The sequence below is a fragment of the Talpa europaea genome (genome assembly GCF_964194135.1).
Source record: "Talpa europaea genome assembly, chromosome: 10".
NCBI classification, from domain to species: domain Eukaryota; kingdom Metazoa; phylum Chordata; class Mammalia; order Eulipotyphla; family Talpidae; genus Talpa; species Talpa europaea.
The window spans coordinates 69,300,338-69,323,698 of NC_140077.1; positions in this window are offsets into that span (position 1 = coordinate 69,300,338).

A 23,361-nucleotide genomic window follows, 5' to 3' on the forward strand; every position below is an offset into this window, starting at 1 on the left:
CAGGGTTGTGGAGGTGAGGAAGGAGGGGGTGTTTCTCAAGCGGAAGGATCCTTTGTTCTTTCTCCTGCCTGCAGATAATAAAGAAATTGCTGGAAAGAGGGTTGTTAGGAAGAGAGGCTAAGTCATCCAACTTTACATCTATAAAGTGGTTCAAAAATTCCCAGCTTCCCTGGTGCTCAAGTGCACACACAACACTTCATCAGGGGCACTGGGGGGTGGGAGGGATGGGGGCATAGTCTAGTGTCCCTAGAGGTTGGGGGGCTGATTAGGTATGCTCCTTGGTGGGGTCCACTGGACCTGGAGAGTGGCATGGGGGGCCTGCACCCATAGGATGGGGCTGAGAGGGGCATAGGTCCTATGGGTGTGGTATCCGGGCCTTGCCTGGGAGGCAGGGTGTCACTGCTGATGCTGTTTTTCACTTCCCCACCCTGTCTCCTCTTTCCAGCCGCCATCTTTTTCCTTTGACTCTACCCAATGTCCTATGTAAACATATCCATACAATTTTTCAGCCTAATTTCTTCTAAAAATAGGATTATATATATTTTTCTATATTCATCTTTCTCACTAAAAACAAATGAGACAATAGAAAATCTGATTGCTCTTTAAAAAGAATGATGTGTTTATTATGTAGTGCAGAAAAAGTGTGCACATAGGAAGGGTTGAAATGGGGGTCTCATTCCAAAAATAAAAAGAAGAAGATTCTGTCCTTAAACCAGATGGGTGAGATTCGGCTGAAGTGCTGCTGGGAAAATCAGTGACCACCGTCTCTTGGACACACGCCTGCTAGGAGATGGCCCTTGTCCTGGGAGCTTGTAGGTGTCTTGGAGTCTATGGGTGACTTACTCACATTCCATGTCTCCTTTCTTTCTGTCTAACAAACTCCAGTTTTGCCCATCACTTCCAACATTTTAAGGTTCAGAGAAAGGCAAGCCCACCCCCCACACCAGCCAGTGCTGGTCAGTCCCCTCCATCACAATGCTCCGTTCCCTGGTGGACAGCCAGCTCAGAAGAAGCCATGTGACACAGAGCTGGCGACAAAATGTGGGGTGGGGGTGTCCCAGGCAGGATGACGATGATCTCTGGTGAGTCCACTGAGATTATTGACCTGCTGCTCTCTTGTGTCATCAGCCAAGGATGACAGTCACCATGTAGGGGAGGTCTGAGCTGAGTGCCTGGAGCTCTCGCAGGAGCTCTGAACTTCCTAGGGTGTGATCTGATCATTTCCTTATTTCTTAACACTTTCTAAGTGGGAGTTCTGTTACTTGCACCAGGAAATGAAGATCATAGTAATGTTACTCTATTTAATCGTTACCACTTCCTTGAGGTATCTGCCCCGTGTTAAGACAAGCATGTAAATTAATATATCCCGTGAGCAGCTCAGCCCAAGTTCCGTCCACTTTTGACTTCGCGAATGAGACAGGATCCGGCATTGCTCAGGGAACAGGATGGAATTTTGTCCACCAGTGCCCAGCACAGCACCTGCTACAGAGTGGCTATGCATTCAGCAGCCTTCCCAGTGTCTTTGCTGTGAGACTGCCTGGGGCCAAATCGTGGCTCCAACATTCACGCCTGAGGGACTCAGTCTCGTAAGTCCTCTATGCCTCAGTGTCCTTATGTGCAAAACAACGTGAGAGTGCAGCCCCAGCCTGGGGGGTTTATAAAAAGATCAATGTGAGGAAATGCTCATTTTCAACATCATACCCATGAGAATGGCCCATCTCAAAGAGACCAGAAACAGCAAGTATTGGTGAGGGTGTGGGTGATGAGGAGCCTCATGCCCTGTGGGTCAGGAGGGAGATGGGCCCAGTCCCTGTGTAAACAGTATGGTGGCTTCTCAAAATATTAAAAATCGACCTACCACATGATCCAGCAATTCTGCTCTTAGGCATCTACCCAAAAAATGCAAATATTTATTCAAAGGGATATGGGCTCTCCTATATTCATTGCATCACTATTTAGATAGCCAGCTGTGGAAACAACTTCAGTGCCCAAGGATAGAGAAGTGGATCAGGAAGATGTGGTCTATCCACAATGGAATACTATGCAGCTATAAAAAAGATGAACTCTTGCCATTTTCAACAACATGGATAGAACTAGAGGGGATGGTGTTAAGCTAAAAAAGTCAAAAGGAAAAAGGACTAACGCTGAGTGATTTCCCCCAGGTGGGAAATATAAAGAAACAAAGGAAAAGACAAAACTAATCAAAAACCATAGGAATCTGACTGTAGAAATGAGACTCCCAGAGGGGAGGGTGGGGATGGGAAGAGGGTGGAGGGACCCAGTAGACTATGGTGAGGACTATGGGGGCCTTGGTGTGGTGTCGTATACCTCAAGAGGTGTGAACCTGTACCTCTTAATCATATACAGTGTTGTAAACCAACATTACCTAAATTAAAAAAAAAACAAGATTAATGAGTTTATATTTGTAGATCATTTGGCATTGTGCTTGGCTCGTGGGTAAAGCAAGTCTTAGCTGATACTATTATTGTTTTCAGGACTGATGGAAATTTTTAGGCAAATTTCAGTCTGAAACAGTCCCACCATTTCCCAATAATGTGCCAGTTTCTTAACCTCTCTCTGCTGTGCCTTTTCACCCACCTGCTGTTTCCAAGCTGCAGGGGTAGACAGAGGGAGCAAGGCAGTAGGAGAGGTGGGTGGACCTGGGCTGGCTGTGAGGTGGGAGAGGAGGCAGAGTCTCCCTTCAAAACCTCAGCCCGTGGTGAGTGTCCTCTCCCTGCGCCCAGAATAGCCAGGTGAGAGGGGCAGCAGCAGCCAGAGCCTGCTGGTCACCAGGGCTTCCGTTTCTGCCAGTGGCCCCTGAAAGAGTTTGCTGACGTTTCTTTACCTGGTGGTGTTTTGGGGAGGATTAAGTGAGGTGAGGACACAGAGAGACTGCCAGTGGCATTCCATCATCTAGAGGGGCTGCAGCGGGAGAGCTGATTGAGATACAAGGGCTGGGCCTGCCTGAGCAGGCACCCCGGGGCCAAGCAGCGTCTTTTCCCAAGCAGGCCCTGGTGGCCCCTGCCTCAGTGGGCACGGTGACCCAGAACATTAAGCCTGTGTTTCAGGGTGCCAGAAACACCCCGAGGCCAAGCTGGGGAGAGAGGGGCCAGGCTGTGCAGCCAGGCAGGCCATGAGAGGACCAGGCCAGCGACCCGTTCATGATGTGGCCGAGGACGGCACATCTCTCTGAGCCTCAGTTTCCAAAGCCGTGTCACAGATGGTGCTTTGGCCCCTTTGGGTTGTGGTGAGGACTCTGGTGGCCAGCCAGAGATGGACGGAGCCTCACCCCACCCAGCACCACAGCCTCTGAGAAGACAGAGGGTGGAGCTCCTGGGAATGTCCCCGGCTGGGGAGCAGCAGGAGGAGCAGCAGCCAGGGGAGGCCAGAGTACCCAGTGGGCCGGTCCCTGAGGCGGGGCAGCTCCAGGGAGCCCTCCGACGGGGCAGAGACAGGCTTCCTCCACACTGAAAAACCAACCCCTTTTGGGTATCTAGACGTCAGGGCCTTCCTGTCAGCAGCAGACACCCCACCTGGGCGAGCCCTCCTGAAGAGGGGTGAGCTCTGGCTGGTGGGGGGGTCCTCCCTTCCCCTGACCAGGGGATCTCATGTGAAGGCCCCTCCATTCTCTCTGGAGTTTGTCTGTTGATGGGTTTATTCTCAGCAAGAGAGGAACAGCATAAAACCCACTGCCACAGCAGGTCTGAGGCCTCATGCATGGAAATGACACACGCGACTGGCCCCTGCCCCCGCCCCGACACCCTAGCAGCCCAGGTGGCTCCTGCTCTTGGGTCAAGTAGCTGGAGATATGCCAGACCTTTCCCGGGTCCTCCAGGAGCTTACACACAGGGTAGGGAGGGCAGCCCCGACGGGCTGGGAAGTGAAGCTCAGCTTTCCTCTGGATGTTGTGGCTCACGGGACTTTTCTGGCCCTGAGCACTTGCGGACGTTTCGCCTTTATTCTAGCCTGGTGGCCTCCTGCCCCACACCCAGGAGCTGCCTGTCCCTTGGGTGTGTGGCGGAGCTGCCTGGGAGCCCCTGTGGAGTGTGGCCTCTGGCCAGCTGCTCCTCCCTACCCTGCACACCAGGTGGCCCCGATGGGCTCCATGCACAACTGGCGGCTTTTGGGGTCCTCAGAAGGAGGCTCTGCCCTGTCTCGGCCTGACTGGGTAGTAGGCAAACTGGGGGTATGGGGAGGAGAGGCAGTCACAGCTCTCCACCCTGCCTGCGGGCAGCAGGACAAGCTGTGCTTGGAACCTGAGTGCAGGAGACAGGCATCCACCGACACTGCGTGACCCTGGGGCCTCTTACTCAGGCTGTCAGGACTGCAGATTGTTTGTTTCCTGGAAAATAAAACAAGATTTTCCTTTCCTGCCTCGTAATCCAGGAAGTTGTCACAGTTACAGAAATGCGGTTTATGAAAATGCTCTGTAAAGAAGTATGTGGCGGGCCTCCCCGGTGGCGCAGCGGTTGAGCGCTGGGTTGCGAAGCTGCCCGCGGCCTCTGCGACGCAGGTTCGATCCCCGGCTGCTTCCTGGCCACCAGAGGAGGGTCCCACATGGCGCGCAGACCTCTCCTGCCGCCCGCTGCTCCCCTCAGCAGTGTACTTCGGTCCTTCTGCCTGCTCTGCTCCCCGCTCTGCCTCTGGTGAATTCTCTCACCCTCCCGCACTTCTGACTGTACCCAGTGCATGTATAAACAAACAAACAAACAAATAAATAAATAAATAAAACATGCCTCTATTAAAAAAAAAAAAAAAAGTATGTGGCTAACACCTATATCTCTTTTAAAGCAGTTTCCCCAGTGTTTGACATTGTGGTTCAAGGGCAACAGGCACCTACTATGTGCACCTACTAAGTGTGTAATCAAGGTGAAGAGCGCAGGAAGTTGGCCCAACATGGGGCCAGACACAGCCCTCACTCAGCCCAGGGGGTACTACTAAAGGAGCTGTCTCCTTGTTTCCTGGGGAGTCTGAGCTGTAAATAGCACCCACGTCCTCCTCACAGGGCTTGGGGACACCACCAGGCCAAGTCTGCGAGTGGCTCCCTCCTCTGACTGCTCACGCCCCCAGGCTGACTGCTTCTCTGGGAAGACTGCAACCAAACTGCACCTCTGTGAGAGCCACATACAGATCACGGACACCGACCGTGACTCGGGGTATCAGGGTCATCCTGATGGCAGACCTCGGCTGAGAAAAGGCTATGGACAAATAGAAGCCACGGGCCCACTGATCCCGGAGCTGCCTCCTGTTTCTCTGCTCTGTTGCCCCCTCATAGTTTTTCAACCAGGAGACCAACAGAAACAGTGGGCTGGTGAGAAGAAATAGCAGAGAAAGATTTAGGAAACGAGTGTTGCACCGGGAAGAGGAGATACTATTTTTGATTGTGATTTTCCTGAAAATAGACCCTCTGTCATGTGGTCTATAATAAATTATATGCAAACACCCAACACACAGACACATTTTATGCAAATGTCCCCGCAGCCACTCAAACACCGCTTTGAGCCAGCCTCCAGCAACGTGACCTCAGGCAAGCTTCCTCGCCCTCCATGCCTCAGTTTCCCCCTCTACAAGATGGGAAATGCACAGCACCTGCCTCATGGGCAGGAGGTGGCTGAGTAAACGCAGTGGCTTCTCCTCCATGGGGGTGGAGGCCGCAGATGAGCCCCATCTCCCTTCTCTGAGCCCCACCCTTGATGGCTCACTCCTCCGCTCCCGCTCAGGGGCATCTCATTCCATGCAGATGCTTCTCCTTCGGGGACTTGCCTCCTGCCTTGTAAGTGGAGGGCTGTGTTCTTAGCTTGGAGACAGCTTTCTTAAATTGTCTTTCGAGGTTGCAAGTGACTCAGTTGTTGCTTAGGGATTTAATAAACCAGCAATAGGAAGCTTGAAGGAGATAGCCTTCGGGACTTCTATTCATCTCTGGTTGGCTGTGAGCAACTGAGAGTGGAACAAGGAAGGTTCCAGAACTTCATGTCCAATAAGGACATGGTAGCCATATGGTGGCCTTTGAGCCCTTGATATTGTCCAAATTCAGATGTGCCCTCGGTCTGTAATCATGTCAGATTTTGATGACTTGGAAACTTGGAAAAAGAACGTTGATGTCTCTTTGATAAATGTATTAATTGCAAGTTGAGACCACATGATTTTTGATACATTGGTTTTACTTACTTTTGTTAATATCATTTCCAGAGAATTTAATCTCCAGAGTGGCCATTGGATGGACTGTTCTAGAGTGATCTTACCTTACTAATGACAGGACAATGCACCAACGGTGACACAGATCTGCTCCCTTTGATGAGGCCGGTGTTGGTGCCGGCACCCCTGCGCTCCCTAAAGGGCACAGGAGCACGCCACCCTCTGAGTGCCGGGCTTGCCTGGCCAGGGCAGACCCAGCTGGGGGAGCTAGAGGAAAAAGCCCGACTGGGCACCCCAAAACCCAGCCGCTGACCTCAGACAGTGAGCCCCCCTTGTCGCACCTCAGAGTTTTGTGAGGAGTGAACTTGACGCCAGGAAACAGGCATCATGAGGGTCAGGTTTGGCCCCAAATTTTTTAGGTCAACATGAGTTCTAGAGCTTATTTATCTGCAGGCGCTCGGGTGGGCTTGGCGGGCTCTCCCCGGCTTGCGCTTCACTTGTCTCCAAGCCTGGAGGCACCTGAGTGTCACGCCTGGCCGCGAGGTCACCTCTGGGGTATGGTCCTGGGAGGTGGCCACGCTTCCTTCTGTGCATGGTGGTGGAGCCCACTGCCCCCGGGGCCAGCCCCGACGGCACCGTCTTCATCCTGGTCCAGGTCAATTCCTGTCTCTCCTTCTAGCCCTTGAGTGTGCAAAATAAACAGCCCTTCGCCTCTCCTGTACAGTCAAAACTCGGGTGTCTTGGAGGAGAATGAGTGGGACATGTGCAGGTGTGGAAAGAGCAACAATGTAACCCCCCCAAATTAAAATAAATTAAAAAAAATTTAAGTAGAAGGAAAAAGAACCTTTTAAACCTTTTAAAAAAGAACCTTTCATCTTACACACGAGGAAACAGAAAGCAGTTGAGCATTGTGTAGGACTTGTGAACTGATGTGTAGCAGTGATTTGATCATCTGTCTTGGAAAATGAGATGAAAAATAAAGTAAAATAGGATAATTCTTGTGTCAAACCTTGTATTGAGATACAATTCCTTCAAATGAAATGCAGGTAGAATTTCTTTCCTTTTTTTTTAAGTAAAAATTCAGTGGGACGACCAGCTAGAAACAGAGCTAGCAGTCTAGAACCACTGCCCTTTCTTTGGCTTATGCTAAGTAAAACTCACAACCAAAACCAGGTAACTGTAGCCCACAGGAGGAACGCAGGTAGGGAAAAGGCTTGAAGCCCTAAAGGTGGCTTCCTGCAGGGCTAGCGCCGTCCATGTGTCCATCCGTGGGGGCTGCTGCTGTTACACATGAGTCTTTGTCTCTCACCTCAGCTGTGTGAGAAAGAAAATCTGATTTGATGGGGAGAAAGGAAAACCCCATAAATAAAAGGACATGTTGTTTCCCGAGGAAAAGGCTTGCTGATGGTGATCTGCCCGGAAGTCCTGTCCCCTTGGCTTACATGGGGTCAGTAGAATGAGACCCAAGGGCCATGCGAGCCAGGAAATTGACCCACACCTCCCACACTCCAGGGAACTGCCCTGGGCTGGGCTGGGGAGGCTGGACTGAGTTGTTGAGGGTCTGTCTGGGGCAGCCCTGGGGCAGTGATGGGGACAGCCATCCCCACAGGCACCCTAGAAGCATCTGGAGACAGGGCCACCCCCTAGGTCCCCCGCTCCCTCGGGGCCTCTCTAAGTCTCCCTTTGGGTTCCCCATTTGATTCAGGCCCGGAGGCCTCCCTGTAGGTTTCTCTGACACACGACACAGTGCAGGCGTCTCCACACCCGCAGGGAGCTGGACCCAGGATCTGGTTCTGGTGCACAGAAGTGAGGGCCAGCTTGGCATGGGATGCGGGCCGGAGGGCAGGAGGAGCAGAAGACACCTCTACACTGGCCTGGCCGGTCCGGCCGCTAGCGCCCCAGGCAGTGGAAGGCAGGTCTGCGCCAAGTGTGGGTCTCCCCTCCTCTGCTAACACTGTTCCTAGCAGTAGCCCTCTATTTATCAACACCTCACCCCTCTTTCCAGGTGTGCTTGGGATCTCACTTCTCCCCAGATCGTCCTCTACCCTCCTGCCCACAGGTGCCTGCCCATCTCTGTATCATTCCCTGGCCACTTAGTGGGCCCCGTGCTGCCCTGAGGTTGCAGCTCTTGCCCTCTGGCCCATAGGCCCTTCCAGGGAGCTGGGAACAACGCGCCCCAGCGGAGCACAGGCAGTTGGGTTCCCCGCTCCCCGCAGGCCGGACGTGGTACCTGCTCGCTCCACCTCCCTCCCTCTGGGCCCAAAAGGAACAGCACTGGCCTGCGCTGCTTCTCTCCCCACTGGAAGGCAAGGGGACCAAGACAAGTCCACCTGCTTACCCAAAGGTCAAGGGCCAGGGAAACTCAGCTGTCTGGGGGGCGGGGGGGCTGTTCACACCTGCCCTCGGCAGCGGGCAGAAGGGACACAGCACCCCTCCTCTGCCTGGCAGGTTTTGGGGGACAGGAGTGTACATGTTCAGGCCGTGGTAAGCGCTGACGAGCCCAAGAGTGCTGAGGTCCAAGCTGCCTTGGGACAGCGGGGGGGGGGGGGGGGGGGCGGGGGGGGCAGCGGAGACCCTGAGCCCTGTGCCTCCCTTGGCCCCAAGCCCAGGTGCCACTGGACAGGCCCCTGCACAGGCAGTGGGCACCACAGGGCTAGGACCATGTAAGCATGGCCAAGGTCAGTTTTAAAATGAATTCTGTTTTCCAGGACACACTTGGCACTGCAGATGCTGTGGAGAGCGTGGTTAAGCACCAGCGGTGCTGACCCTTGGCCCTGTGAGCTCACTCTGGAGCCTGGGCCCCCGGGGCTGTCACGGCAGGTCCTGCTCCTCGTGGCCATGACTGCTCTTGCAAAAACCTTGTTTGTGTCGAGACAGACAGTGGTCAGTGCTGCTTGTCAGGTGTTTTGTAGGTTATTTCTCTGCTGGGATCCATCTGAAACTTTTCCTGTGATTTCTGGCGTGATGGGTTTTCGGGGGAAAGACCACAGAGGTGGGTGCCATTTCACCACATCACATCTAGGGGACCCACCGTCCCGGGGCTCAGCCACTGTCCATGTGACCTTGACCACCTCGGCGGTAGTGCCCACCACCCCTTCCACCTCCTCTTCTTCTTCCAACTTTACATTTTAGAGCAGTCCTGGGCTCACAGCAAAACTGAGAGGAAAGTATGGGGGTTTCTGCATTTCCTGCCTCCCCACGGACCCTCCACTGGGCACCGTACTAGGCCAGCTCCGCCGTTCCTGCCCTCCTGGCAGCCCTGATGCCTCTGGTGGGGCTCACCCTGTGTCCCTCACCCCACACCTCTGCAAACACATCACCTTCCATGCTCCCCACACCTGCAGTGCATTTCTTCTAGAAGTTTCTTCAGCCAACCTGCCATTTTTCAGGTTCTCTGCCCTTTGCTCACGGCTCTCAAGCCTGCTCTCCCTGAGGCCCACCTTCTGGCACCTTCCACCAATGCCACATGTCCAGAGGTACTTTTAGGAGAAGCCTCCTGGCAAAGAAGACCTTCCCAAGGGGAAGCGAGAAAGCATGTGGTGGTCTCCTTGCTTTCTCCCGCCCCCTGAGACAGCCTGCTGGTGTGGTGGGTTCAGGGCCTCAGATGCAGGGGTGGCCTCGGCCTGGCCCTGGGAGTGAGCTTGCTCTGGGTTACTCTCTGCTCCGCTCAATCCCCTCACAGCTTGCAATGTTGGTGCCCAATATTGGTTAATGCAGAACATTGGTTTTCTTGCTACAGCTAAGGATTCGGCGTGTGCTGAGGTGCTGGGTGAAGCAGATCATGCCATAGCAGGGTAGTGCAAACCTTCTAGAAACTCCCTTCTAGACTGCCAGAACCAAAGGAAACCCCCAAGATATGCTGCAATTATTTTGACATCAGTTTTGAAAGGGATTTAAAAGCAAGACAATGTTGGGCCTCCCTGGTGGTACAGGGATTAAAGACAGTGCTATCAAGCTATTGCCAGCCACTGCAGAACGAGTTTGATCCCCAGCCAGGGAGCTATCCACATGGCGCAGCAGACCTCTCCTGTCTCCCGCTGCTCCCCTCAGCAGTGTTTTTCAGTAGATCAGCCTGTTCTGTTCCCCTCTCTGTCTCTAGTGAGTCTTCTCACCCTGCACACCTCTGGCCTGCGCCCCAGCTCTTGGATGCATAAATAAATAAATCTTAAAAAAAAGGCAAGAAAATGTTCTTTCTGTTTGCCCAACTATTAATCACCTCTGGGGCTCTTTGTTTCTTTGCGTGGGTCCAGTTTTCCAGCACCTTCTGCCGGAAGATCTTCCTTGAGCAGTTTTCCTAGTGCAGGTCTGCAGATGACACATTCTTTTACTTTTCTTTGTCTGAAAGTCTTTGTTTGGCCCTTGTTGCCATCAGCTATTTCTACAGGGTATAGGCTCTAGGTTGACAGCTTTTATTTACCCTGAGGATGCTCCTCTGTCCCATCTGACAAAGCTATTGATTTTTTTGTAGAAGAACTGGGGTACAAGCCAGAGGTGTGAGGGGTGAGACGATTCACCAGAAACAGAGTGGGAAGCAGAACAGGTGATCCACTGAAATCCACTGCCGAGGGGAGCAGCGGGGAGACAGGAGAGGTCTGCTGTGCCCTGTGGGTCACTCCCTGGCCGGGGATCGAACTCAGGCCACAGTGGTGACAGCCTGAGACTAACCCCAGGGTGGCCCCTGGCAGAGCTTCTGAGCAGACAAGGATCTCCCTCCTCTCTTTGTTCCTCTGGCTATTTTGAAATTTCCATTTTTATCGCTTTTCAGCAATGGGATTGTGGTGGACTTTGATGTTTTTCTTTATGTTGCATGAGCTTGGAGTTTATTGAGCATTTACTATCTATAAATGGGTAGTTTTCATCAATTTTGGGAAAAATTTGGTTTTCTTTTCCTTTTTGTTTTTAATCTTCTCTACTGGGATTCCAATATAACCAAGTCTCACCACTTGGTTTTCTCTCATAATGGATGACTGAAGCTCTATTTAAATTTTTTTTTAGTAAGGTAACATTGCCTCACAGCACTGTATATGACCAGAAATACAGGGCCCTGGAGCTGTTTCTCTCGGGCCTTCTTCTTTGGACTGTTTCTGTCGCTCATCTCCTGCTTTACCAATTTCCGGGTGCTCTAGTTGGCCTTGAAGCCCAGCCCATCAGGCTCTCTTCAGGTGCTCAGCTTCTCCTCCCTGAAGCGTCACTTGCTCTTTCCCGTGCCTGCATCTCCCCACCTTCCTTGCTGCCCTCCACTCTGCTCCTGGCAGGGGACGGCAATCTTCTTGTCTGCTGAGTCCGTGGCGGCTGTCGTCTGGGCCTGCTCTGCTGACGTCCCCCAACTGTGGGGAATGGCTTCCTGTTTTGATGCATGTTTAGCCAGTTATGCTTGCTCGTGGGACAGTGTGTTTTATGTTGTTGGGTGCTGGGTTTTGCTGCAATCCTTTAAAGGTTTCTCTGCATGTTCCAGCAAGTGATATGCTAGCCTGTCCTCAGCTGAGTCCTGCAAGGCTGGCCTGGAGCTTTGTAGGGGGTCCTGAGCCACATGGGCTCTGGGGCTAACTTGGTCTTCATGCAGTGCCCTTTGGGGGACCCTCCTGGGTATTCTCCTTTAATGAGATCTTTCCATCCTGAGCCTAAAGAATCTGGGGAGTTCTTGCTTTCCACTGTTGTGATTTGCACCCAGCAACTCTGCTTGCTGGGGCCTACTCTCCCACTGCATGGAGCAGTGTCCAGCCAAGGACCGGGGCTTCAGTCTGTGCTCTGCCTCTCAAGCTCCATCCCTGCTGGCCCCTGGGAATCCAGCAAGACCCCTGGACTCTGGGTGGGAGACCCCACATCCCTACATCCACTGCAGCCTGAAAACCCACCCAGCCGGTCAGCTGAAGCGATCCAGCTGCTCTCCTTTGGGACCGCAATGCTGTGCTGAGCTGGCGCCAGGCCAGAAGCGCTGTCTCTGTAGTTCACCCCGCATCTCAGCTGTCGGAGGCAAGGAGCAGAGACCGAGTTCCTCCTCTGGCCAGAGCAGGGTTCTTTCCAAGCACGTGTCATTTCACAACATGATGTTATCCCTTAGGAGCAGATTTGGTGCTTTTTCCATTTTATTGCCTTATTTTGGTGACTGTCATCGCTTGTCTACATCAGATGGCATCTGTGGTGACTCCCTACTCCAGGCCCTGATAAGCCACAGAAGAAACAGTTACCACCCTGGAGTTACTCTGAAAGGGAAACAGTTACAGGTTAAGAAAGAAATGAGCAGGTGAGAGCACCAGGGCTGCTGCAGAGAAGGCCTCGCTCCTGAGGATTTAGGAGAAGCGTTGAGACCCAGGAAAGAGAGGGGAGGCTTCGAGCTGGGAGTTGTGGGGCCAGAGAGGAGATCAGTTGGGTTGGAGCAGAGAGAGCAGAGGAAAGAAGTGCCAGAGAGAATCAGGGCGATGGGCCGCAGCAGGCTTCATGGGACCAAGAATGCCATACGAATGTGTCTCTATCTACTTAATTAACTGACATAGTTGGCTTATTCCTGTCCTTTTGATACTTTAGGTTTGTTCATTAAAAAAAATTTTAATCATAAATAACGCTGCACTCGATGCCTCTTTCCCCTTAGGCTCAGAATGATTCCAGCATGGTGGAGCCAGGACTGGAAGCAGCTGTTGGCACTGCAGGGCCCCTTATATGGCTGGGGTGTCCTTTCTCCAACTGCTGCTGGTGACTCACTCCTGGCCTGGAGCCACCTCACCCCATGCTGGGAAAGACACCTCCAGTGGCCAGTGACTGACTGGCATGGCCCCTGCGCAGGACAAACCCAGCGGGGCCTGGACCCTGCAGCACTCTCCGAGGGCCCATCAGAGGCCACACCGAAGCCACGTTCCCGCTGAGCTTCCTTCCTTTCTTGACCCAGCCCCCTGCCCTTCCTTCTAGAACATTCTCCCTGGGCACTCCCTTCAGGCCCTGAGACAGGTACAGAACTTCAGAACATTCGGTTTGCTAAGTCCTTAGTAAGAAGTTTCCCCCGCAGCCAGGAAGGGTGGGGCGCCTGGGAGGGCAGCTGAGGGACAGGATACAGCGTAGGACAGTCACAGCCCTGTAGGCCCCAGGGTCTGGTCAGGTAGGCACGCAAGTCTGCAAGGACCTGCAACAGCCAGGCCAACCTGCCCGGGCCCGAGTGTCCTTTCCTCAGGACCACAGAGCTCGGCCCGGGCTGGGCCAGGCTCGCAGGTTGAGTCCCCTGCCAGTGCATCTGCCATTGACCCCAGAGCCACTAGGGCATCGCAAGAAGGCTGGGAGGGCGGGGAAGGGCAGGGCAAGTGGGCGGTGGCAGCAAGGAGTCGGACCCGGAGAAACGTGGGTGTCCTGGGGCCACTGGGCTCTGCCCCTCCCGCCCCCACCCCCACCCCCTACCCCCGCCGTGGCAGACAGGACAGTCTGGAGAGTGGGGAGGCCGTAGTAGTGCTCTCTCACCCCTACTCACCCCCACGCACACCCCCTGCAGAGCATATGCACATGCCTCACACAACACACACCCTCACCACACACACTATATACACATATGCCATACACACACACCCCTTACACACACACCCATGTATACACACACCCTCGCCATACATACCCCACACACCCCACACACCCCGTATACACACTCCCCCCGTACACACACACATATCCCGTACACACACACACTCCATGCACACAAACCCTGTATACACACACCCCTGTACACACACACCCTCATCACACACACCACACACCCCATATACACACACCCCTGCACACACTCCTGTACACACACACACACATGCACGCACACCCATACACACACACCCTGCACTCCATGTGTCCCTCCCACCCCCGCCCCCGCCACCCCTACTACTCTGGCCGAGGCTCTGCCCGCTTGACAGGAGGATCTCAGGTCAGGGTGGGGAGTGCTCGGTGCACTTCTCTGGAGTCTGGGCAGATTACAACCTGCAGAGTCCATGGCGGGCCTGCTGCCCAGCTGCCCACGAAGCTGAGGTGCAGAATCATTAACAGATTCCAGGACTGCAAAGGGAGAGGCGGACATGCAGGATGGCAGCTCCTGCTGTGGGTTCGCCGCAGGATGGGTGGCCTGGCGACCCCGAAGGGTTACGGGCCAGGCAGACGGGCAATGATGGCTTCCGAGCCCCTTGGTCCACGCTCAGATTCAGCGGCTTCTCCCCGATCGGTCACTGCTCTTATTACCGTCACTGACATTTCTTCAGTGCATGCGGGTCACAGCTATTCTGAACATGCCCTTGGGAGGCAACCCTTTCCCTGAACGCACCTGCCTGCCCATCTTTGCTCACGGGTAGCAGGGCAGGCCAGAGATCCCTGGAAGTGCCAGAGGGAGTGGCCGACCTTGGGCACCGGAGCTCCTCCATCCTCTCTTGGAGACCCTCACTTCCTTGCTGGGAGAGGCCGTTGTACTGGCCCCCAGCCCCCCAGTGTTCCTGCTGGGGAGGGCCCTCCAGCAAGGGAAAGTGGCAGGTGCAGATGGGGGGGCTCTGGCACCCCTCAGGGAGCAAGGGCTGTGGTGTCAGCAAAGACCCTGGGCATCCTGTGTGGGAACCTTCCCACCATCTGCACCTGCAGCCGCCGCCTAACGCATCTGTGAGATCACAGGCCTCTTCTTTCTCTGCTGCCCCAAATTAACGAGGAAGGTCAAGGCTGTGCGGGAAAGAAGCGGATCAGTGCACATCTCCAGACAGATGTGAATGGCCTGGTGGTGGTTAAATTCCTCTCGGATCAGCCAAACCACTGCTGCCTCCCAGGCGGGAGTGACTGGGCGTGGCCACAGAGGACCCCCCTGGAGCCCAGCCTGGGGCTGCTTGCCGATTGGGTGTGGGAGGATGGGGAGGGCCTGGGGGCTCGTCCTCCCCTGCAGTATGGCGGTGGTGCTGCTGCCTTTGCCAGCTCTGACTCATCGTCCTGCTGCGGGGACAGCTTTCCCGGCAGAGTCACCCAACAGGCTGGGCTGGGGAGCTCCGGGAGCCTACCAGGGCCTGCCTGTTGGCAGTCCAGCCATCAGTGGGATCCCTCAGGTCCCCCTCCCATGGGACCTGGAAGTGACACCTTGTCCAGAAAGAGGTAAAGAAGGACCGCTGGGCCTGAGGTCCACCTTTGGGCCTGCAGGATGGGCGGCAGCTCAGTGCAGGGTCTGGAGGGGTGGGCAGCCAGGGCAGGGCTGAGCAGAGTGACTGGCCCGGCCCCTCACAGCAGAAACAGGCCCTGGTGGCCATGCTGTGCCTGCAGCTCTGTGGGTTAAGCAGAGCGTCCCCCTGACTGGCTTGAGCCAGAAGATGCGGCTTCTCTGGGCGGCTGTGAGGTCAGAGTGCCCCCACAGTTTTGGAGGCAGATGGGGGGAAGTAGAGGCGGTCAGGGTGGGCGTGAGCAGCAGGGCTCAAATACTGAGACCAGCTCTGATGCCTGGATGCCAGGTTCCCGGCAGAGGCTGAAAGACACACAGATGCCAAGCAACGGGATGTGCAGGGTGGGGACGTGCAGCGGGGGCGGGGAGGGGGGGGTGTGGTGCCCAGGAAACAGGTGATCCAAGTGACATTTCGGAGCGCGGCCTAGAGATAGAGTGGAAGGAGAAACTATAAAAAGAACTCTCTTTTTAAATTTCAGGCTGAAAATTCCTCTGCTCTCCCAGGGAGAGAGACTCTGCTGCTGTTTCTGGAAGACATGTGCTCCCTGAGGGCTTGAGAAGGCAGGTCCAGTGCCCCATGGAGAGGTGGTTTGGGGAGAGTGGAGGCTGCAGAGGGTTCAGGCAGCTCAGGACTGCGCTTCTGCAGGCCAAAATCCTCACAAGTTCCCCCACAACAGGTAGGCCTGGGGCTGGGGGGTGGGGGGGTGGGGCTTCTGTACCTGCTGGTTAAAAGTCATGGTGAGCGTAAACCAGGAAGGGGAGAGGCTGGGCAGCTTCATCACAGCAGGGGCGATTTTCTAGCAAAGGGGAGCAGTCTGTCTCCTGCGTCTCTGCAAAGGCCCCTCTGTTCTTGGCCTCCCCGCAGGGGGTGCAGCTTTAACACCCCGCTGCCCAGCCCATCAGATGGCTGGTCACAGCTGAGACACTTCATGATGCACCATCTTGAAATTTGTCCAGTTCTGCTGCTGGAAAGGGCAGGGTCCAGGGCTCTAGTCCGGCCTGGACCACTCGTTATTGCTGTCTCCTGGAAGAAGTTGTGTGACCGCTGTAATGTCATGGGACCCTTGGAGGGTAAGTGAAGATGCTCAGGCTTCTGTGCTTTGGCCTCTGGGGCTGGCACCTGCGGCCTTGAATGCAGGAGGCACTCGGGAGCATGGGCTGGGGGCACGAGTGCCTGACTGTGGACACCTGGAGTGTGGTGTAGGTATGCGTAAGTAGGCACAATGAGCTGAGAGATGGAGGCTATAAGGGTGGTGGAAGTGCTATGAGAGGACGCCAGAGAGAGCCCAAGAGAAAGGTAGAGATTCGCTGGAGGCTCCCAGGCTTCCCGGCCTCCTGGCCCCCTGCCCACCCTATGCCTGGCTGCCACACTATAATTGGTGTAGAAAAGCCTGGAAAGGCCTGAAAAAGCCACTGAGGGCTCCAGCACTCTCCTTTACCTGTCTGCCCGATGGCTGCTGATGAAGCCCGGCACTGGAGAGGGAACCACGGCCCTGCATGCCCTTGCAGGTTTGGACTGAGGCTTCAGCATGACCACCGGCAGCTGGGTGGAAGCAGCTGAGGTGTGCCCCCGATGGGGGCCTTAGCTATGTTCCCCTCGTGTGATCTGCCACCTTAGACAGGAGCTACTTGCACCAATGTGTCATCCAGGATGGCGGCCCTCACTCCGGAGGCTGCACAGGAGCAGCCTCAGCTTTGTATCTGGCAGAGGGGGTACCCAGGTGACCCCCATGAAGCCCAGGTAGGTCTGCCCTGCACCCAGAGAACGCGATGTGAACCTGGCACGGTGGCCCAGAGACAGTACCTTCCCCTTCGCTGCCTTATCCTCCTGGCATTGACGTTCAGTCTGAGGACGGAGGATGAATCCCACAGGGGAAGAGCCTTTACGATCACACCAACCAGGGGCCTCCCCGGTGGCACAGCAGTTGAGCGCTGGGTTGCGAAGCTGCCCACAGCCTCTGCAGCGCCAGTTCGATCCCCGGCTGCTGGGCGAGAGTCCCACATGGCGCAGACCTCTCCTGCTACCCGCTGCTCCCCTCAGCAGTGTACTTCAGTCTGCCTGCTCTGCTCTCCCCTCTAGCTCTGATGAATTCTCTCACCCTCCCGCGCTTCTGACTGTACCAGTGCTTGTATAAATAAATAATCTTAAAAAAAAAAAAAAAGGTCACACCAACCAAACTCGCAGGAGATCGACATTCACTTTCCTTCTCACTTGGTGGCATTTCCTCCGTGTTCGTGTGTGAGGCTGGTCTGGCAACTCCATGTGTCAGACAGAGGGAGGAGCCGGAGATCCTGTTCCAGCTCCAGCACTTGTCAACCGAGACCCTGAGGCCCATCCTCCAGTCTTGTGGAATCCCAGCAGCCTCCACTGAGAAGTAGGGAGAAAGCGTCTCCCCCAGAGAGCTGTGGTTATGATCAAAGAATACACTGAATGTGAAACTCTGAAATGTGATGCAGCGGAAGCCAGCTGGTCCCTTCAGATGTCCTTGGATCACCTGCTGGAAGCATCTAGAATGTTGGGTTGACTTACATCTGGGCAGACATCCAAGCCTGCCCCTTTCCTCTGCTGTCTCAACCCTACCCCAGTGTAGGGTGAATTAATCGGGCTTTTTATGCCACTAGCCTCTGTGGCCATCACCTGCGGCCTTGATCATGTTGATGCAGAAGGTGCTGCTCCCCACTCTGTCTCTGGGGAGTCCTCTCACCCTTGGCACCTCTGGCCTGCACCCTAGTTCTTGTATGCATAAATAAAATAAGTCTTAGAAAAAAAAGAATATTGAGAGGCCATACATATATAACCAGTGAGCTTCATTTCTGCAGTGTGTGCTTTAAAAAAAAAGAGGAAGGGCCTCCCCTGGTGGTGCAGTGGTTGAGCGCTGGGCCGAGAAGCAGCCCGCAGCCTCTGCAGCGCCTGTTTGATCCCTGGCTGCCTGCGAGGGTCCCACATGGCGTGACAGACCTCTCCTGCCGCATCCTCTGCTCCCCTCAGCAGTGTATCATCAGTCTGCCTGTTCTGCTCCCTGCTCTGTCTCTGGTGAATCCTCTCACCCTCCCACGCTTCTGACTGTACCCAGTACTTGTATAAATAAATAAATCTTAAAAAAAAAAATTAAAAAAAAAGAGGAAGAGACAGATACTCACAGATGCGAGACGGAATTGGAGTTGCTATCAGCTTTTTGCCATCAGCAAAGACTCTAGAATGTGGATGCATCTTCTTTTCCACCCAGTGACCCAATTGAGGCTCCAGCCCACAGAAACAAGAGCTGGCCCGGGGGCTGAGGCAGAGCGTGACTGATGCAGTCTGTAGTTGGCCAAATGTTGGGACACTCAGGGAGGCGCGTCAAGGGGGCACGAGGGTGTGAGCAGATGTGCACACACACGGGCGCCTATAGTTGGCTGAGGGAAATCATTTCACACAAACCCACTTGAAGAGAAATCTGGGAAGTGTGGTTGAGTGCAACAGGGCATGTACAAAGTTGGATCTAAACTCTGGTCCACTGTTGAGAAAATGAAGACATACACTAATGGCGAAACAACACCCTTGAAGCCATGTGCCAGGGTGGGGGGATGTGAGGGTGTTTTTCTCAGCCTGCCTTGCAGACAGTGGAAGTTAGAGGTGGAGTGTGGTGAGGTTCTTTATCCTCCATGGTCTTCCCCTTTCCTTATCTGAATTGTGGGTGTGATGGTTGGCACTTTGGCAATTGTTTTATGACCTTGAAGATAAAGCGTGAAGACAAATTGTGTAACAGTGTGGAAGACTGCAAGGGGGACAGTCTGAAGGAAGTTGACCACTTTGTGGAGCCACTGCCTGAACCTGGACTTTGTCCCTATGACACTAAAGCCCCTGACACCATGTCACCTTGATGGGGCCAAATCCGGCCCATGATGACATGAGCATGTAGAAGGTGTGAAAGTCTACATACTGGGTTCCCAGCACTGGGTGCTGGGGTGGGGTGGGGTGCAGGGGGAAAGACAGTGAGAGGGAAGTGGCAGGGGCAGTAATGAAATGAAAGATGCCCTTTTTTCAAAGCAAACTGCGTGACCATATATCCCTAATATGCAATTATATATGCACTTGTCCAGGGCCCTCTTGGTTCCTTCCTAAAATTAACTCCTCCCTCGGGGTCCCTGGGGTATCAGGCACCCATTTGGGGATGAGGTTCGGAGCCTTTTCTCATACGATTGAGCAACATAAAAGGGTCCTGAAAGGATGAGTATCCTGGCTAGTGGAGGGAGAGGGTGTTCCTGGGTAGTGGGGTTTGGGTGATTATTTCTTCCTTCCTAATGATTTTATGATTGCTTTGCTTTTTATATTGATCTGGTGCTATTTATTTAATCAGGAGAAAACCAACTAAGTTATTTTCATTGTGGAACAACAGAAACACTGAGAAGGCTGCATGTAGCATGAGGGGGCAGAGTGGACCATGAGTAACCTCCACACCCCAGGCGGGCAACAGTGTGGGTGGTGGGCAGCGGCGACAATGGAGATGGGAAGATGCGGAAAGGTCTTGAATAATAACAGGTAATTATTATTATCTCCATCAAAGGGCCTTGGTGATTGCTGGCGCTGTGTAGTACACTGTGCTCATCCAAGGCTCCAAGGAGGCGGTGATGGAGGCCGGGGAGCAGCACCTTCCAGAACAGCACTGGTGCTAGGCTGCTCCCTGCGGCCGAGTCTCCCTGCACCAGAGAGGCCAATGCCAACGCCTCTGCCAGGGCTGAGGGACAGCGGCCAGGACCACAACGTGGGGCTAAGGACCAAGAACTTGGAAACTTAGGAAACAGGGTCAAACAATACAAAACACAACACAACAAAACAAAAACAAACAGACAATTATAAACCAGAGACATCCTGCAGGTCAGGGAGAGGGAGCAGAGGGAGGGCAGGAGGAGCACAGGGGACTGAGGTGATGGTACACGGGTGCATTGGAGGAGAAAATAATTCTACGGGGACTACACTGGGAGGGGGGAAGCAAACATTATTTAAAAATGCACAATGATATTATATATATATAAAAAGATATTATATATATAAAGATATTATATATATATATATATAAAAAGATATTATATATATAAAGAACCAGGGTCAAAGGAGGAGGGAAGCAGAGAATTTGTCCTGGGAATCAACAGAGGAGGGAGTTTCGATACTCAGCATTTTGCTTGTCACATAATTAGTGCTCAAGAAAAAACAACAATCAAACATTGATTGGCTAAATGACAGAAGGGATAACGGTGTCAAGTGCTGCTGAGGAGAGAGGCTATAAAGTGCCCACTGGACTCAGCATGGAGATGGGGTCAGTGTGTGTGCGGGTGCTGAGGAGTGAGAGCAAAACTGGGGTGGCATGCTGGCCAGGAGAAACGGACGACCAACTCTCCTCGTGAAGCAACTGGTGCTTGATTCTGCTCCCAGCTGGAGACAGGAAGAGCCTATGAGCTTCAGCCAGACCTCCGGGGGCTGATGCTAGACTCTGCAGCGCCCCCAGGCGCGACTGTCAGCAGGTGCCCCCAGGTGCAACTGGCAGCAGGTGCACACCCCCCCACCCCCCCCACCCCCCGCCCATGAGCTTCCAAGAGAGCACTCAGTAAAATGTCACCTAGGTGTGAGACGAGCCACACGAAGGCAGCAGAACACCATCAAAGGAGACACCCCAACCGAGCAGTAGGACCAGAAAGTCATTTTTCATGTCTTTCTCGTCTCATTAGAGAACAATGCAAAATCTATTTAACCAACGTGAGAAAGTGCAGCTTTTAAAGGAAGGATAAAGTTGCGGCTCCGGCTGTGGGGCGGATGTTGGTGCTCAATGGAGCAAGGTCTGTCCCCTCATGGTTTGCAGAAGGGACTAGAGAGGCGCTCCTGAGGGGAGCAGGAAAGGGAAGGGGTGTCACTGGGGATTAGCCTGGGATGAGCCATCCTGGGACTGGGGAGGAGACAAGGTGCCAGGGGGCATTAATGCAGTACTTGGCTGGTGGGAAATCAGGATGGCGAGGAAACACGAGGCTGATCACCTCGCTGCCATCCCAAGCCCAGCTAGGCTGTCTGCTCCCAGAGATTTGAGGCCACCCTGGGAACGAAGGAGGAAACTGACAAGAGGCCACTGCTGGCGCTTGGCTGTGGGGGCGTTGGTCACACACTCTGGTGGCCTGTGGCCGCTCTGGATGCTTGGTGGCTCTTGTGAGGGCCACTCCTCCGTCGCACACAGAAACCCAGCTCGGCCTGTGATTCCGCTCAGGTTCCCGGATTCGGGTGTGCACGACTCCAGTCCAGTAGTTTCTGGAGTGTGGCCCCTGCACAAGCTTGCTTGCAGCCTTTCTCCTCGAGACCCAGCCGGTGGATCAGGAAAGAGTCACTTCAGGACAGCGGCCTGCCTTGAAGGCCAGCTTCCTGCTGAGTCTGACTGGGGGCCAGCATTCTGTTCGGTCCATGTGTGAGCGTATATGGGCTTCCTTTATTCCTGCTTGGAGGGGTTTAATTTACTCGAGGGGAAGCACCTGTCATCACTGTTTGGAAAAATGTCTGTTTAATGACAATCCTCCTGGATGTGACCCACATGACGATAAAGTTCCAGTGGAACCAGGCCTCACCGCATGCCCAGTTCACATGCACGCGGAACCAGACATTTGGCCCGCTCGGTGGAAGTGACTGTTCTCCAGGGCTTGCGCCCCTGTTCTCTGATTGGCTCAGCATCTCCAGGGCTTCCAACCCCCATTTGCTACCAGTCCGGCCACCTCCTGGCAATTTTCCCTTCACATCCTGCCCCAAGCCCATGGCATCTCCTCTGCCATCCTTGGTGCCCAAGTCCTAGTCCCTGCCTTGCCTGTTGCTCTGCTTGATAGGGCGTCTGCTCGGATCAACCGGTCTCGCCCACTTCCAGGCAGGGCTCCAAGCCTTCCCCAGGGCCTATCTTCTGCTCTCACCTGACCAGCAGGGACATGTGGGGTAAATGGACAAAGGTTCAGCCCTGGGATCACAGCCTCAGTGGGGCTGTCAGATCAATGACCCACCCCAGAGTGGTCAGAATATTAGTTATATCCAGGAGGGTTATATAAATATGTGATGGGTTGAAAATTATGAAAGCCAATTTACTCACTGTTTGTGGAGGGGGTTACAGATGTGGAAAGGGAAGTCTGAAATAAATACTGTGACGTTGGATCGGAATTGGAGGTAGTGGTATGAACTCATGGTTTTTGATCAATATGGAAGTAGACAAAGCTCTGTGTGTGTGTGTGTGTGAGCTCTGTCCTCCAAGAGGACAGGGGTATAGTAGCGGTGATTTAAACTCCAAAGAATACACTCGATACCGAGAGTTTGGTGTGTGAATCCATTGAAATCAAGGCTCCTTGGAGAAATGGCTGGATCCAGGGCAAGAGCAGGGGAGTATAAGATGACCCTTGAGCCTGTCACCAAAAGGGACAAAGTGCTCTGAGAATGATGGGGACACAAAAACACACTGAAGGTAACTTGAAGGAATTCCTGCTGGCCCAATGTGGCATAATTCGTAGCTAAAAAAAAAAAAATAGTAATAGATTACAAGCTACTGAATAAAATAGGCACCCATACAACTGACTTTAGGCAAAAATTAACTCTCTGTAGGGTTTATAAGGTATGTAGAAATAATAAAATGTTTTACAACAATAACACAGAAGTTAGCAAGGAGGTAAATGTAGGTATATTATTGTACAATTCTTACTTTACACATGAAGTAATATAACACTGTAATATTATTTCAAGATATGCCTGTGGTAAGTTATAAATACATAGTATAATTTCTAGAGTGAGCACTGAGACAAAAACCCAGAGAGGCAAAAGCACCGGTGGCTAAGATAAAATGGAGCATTACAATTTTTTGCAGGAAAGGAGGCAAAAAGGAACGCAGAACAGCTAGGAGGAATTGAAATAGCAAGATGTGGACTTAAACTCAACTGTATCAATAATTACACTAAATGTACATGGTCTAAACATTTCCTTTAAGGGCAACCTGGATAAGTAGGCTGGTCTAGAAGACCTCACCAGGAAGGTGACAGTTGAGCAAATACTTGAAGAGGGAGCAAGACATGCAGAGGAGGGTCAGAACATT